Source organism: Myotis davidii, unplaced genomic scaffold (assembly GCF_000327345.1).
Source record: "Myotis davidii unplaced genomic scaffold, ASM32734v1 scaffold17, whole genome shotgun sequence".
Lineage (NCBI taxonomy): Eukaryota > Metazoa > Chordata > Mammalia > Chiroptera > Vespertilionidae > Myotis > Myotis davidii.
In genome coordinates this window covers 84,102-85,402 of record NW_006288624.1, presented here as the reverse complement: position 1 = coordinate 85,402, position 1,301 = coordinate 84,102, and the positions used below count along the sequence as shown (strand labels likewise).

At 57.3% G+C, this 1,301-nt stretch overlaps 1 protein-coding gene across 1 annotated transcript in view; it reads left to right on the top strand.

Moving 5' to 3' along the window:
• Positions 1-1,301, top strand: part of PAPLN (papilin, proteoglycan-like sulfated glycoprotein) — a 49,564-nt gene that overhangs the window by 11,401 nt on the left and 36,862 nt on the right. The gene's annotated exons all lie outside the window — the stretch shown is intronic.

Genomic DNA, 1,301 nt, shown 5'->3' with positions numbered 1-1,301 from the left:
CCTTGAGTTCTTTCTCTGGAAATTGGGAGTGATTCCCCCCTAGAGGTTCATAGGTGGTGATGCCCTAAAATAAAGTCCCGTCCAGCAAATAGGACATAACCTCTGCCTCCTGGCAAGCAGTGGTCAGCCCATCCCCTGCCCAGCTCCTTAGGGCTCATCTGTGTCTCACGTGAGGGAGGTGGGACGGAGGCCTGGGGCGAAGCAGATGTGCTGTTGCGTCGGCTTGTTTATGCGTGGCTCCTCTCTGCCTCCTTATCCAGGCACTGGGGGAATACTACCCCCCCCACCCCAGCTGGCTGTGCGATGACATCAGGGTTCCCTGAGTGCCTGGGTCCTACCAGGGACTTTCTCCCTTAGAAACACCGAGTAGCCTTGTACCTCCTCGCAGCGGGTGCCCAGATGTCAGGTTGCTCTGAGGATTAAACGAGAGAACATGTGTGTCGCATGTGGACTTCCGAGTGCAGCTGCAGGGTGTCAGATCTTTCTGGTGGGAAACTGTATCTCTGAGGATATATTCTTGTTATGGAGTCGCCAATAACAGTCCTTCAACGAGAGAGAGGAGATCCCTCCCCCACTGAAATACCCAGAGGTCGGAAGTCCAGGTTTGTTTGGTCTCACAAACCTGGGGTGACTGGAGCCCCTGGAGCCAGACCTGCGGAGGATCCTTCTATCTTTGCTGCACAGTTTGAAGCCTCTATTCCTGAGTTACCTCCTAGTGTAAAAGGCTGCTCCGACTCCAGCCATCCCACCTGCTTGCCAAGCAACAGGGAGGAGCACAGGAGAAAGAAGGACAAACGCACGTGCAAGCTGTCTCTTGAGATTGCTGGGGGCTGCTGCCCAACACGTGCATCTCATTGATGAGAAATACTGATGTAGCCACGATAGCGGCAGGAAGTCTGGGAAATGGGGGGGTGGGGGGAGCAGCCCGATGTCCAGCTACGAGCCAAGGATTCTCTCACCGTGGGAGAAGGGGAAGGTGGACGCTGGGGAACTCCGGGGAGTCTGCCCAGAGTGGCCGGAAGGAACCACAACCTCCCCCCCAACCCCCCCTAGAAGTAGATTAACTTATTTCAATAGCCAGAACCACAGACCCTTCCTGAGGGAGGCCACCACACGGGGCAGGAACAAGTGCAACAGGCGCGGTGTGGCTGCTCCACGCTGGGTGCCGGGGAAGCATGGCCCTGCCTGCGGGCGACACCTGCACAGGCCGCCTATCTTGCTGCCCTTTGACGTCTCCGCCCTGGGAAAGTCTGCTCTGCTGGCCAGGGGCTCCCCGCAGGCAGTTTGCAGATCGACTGTCA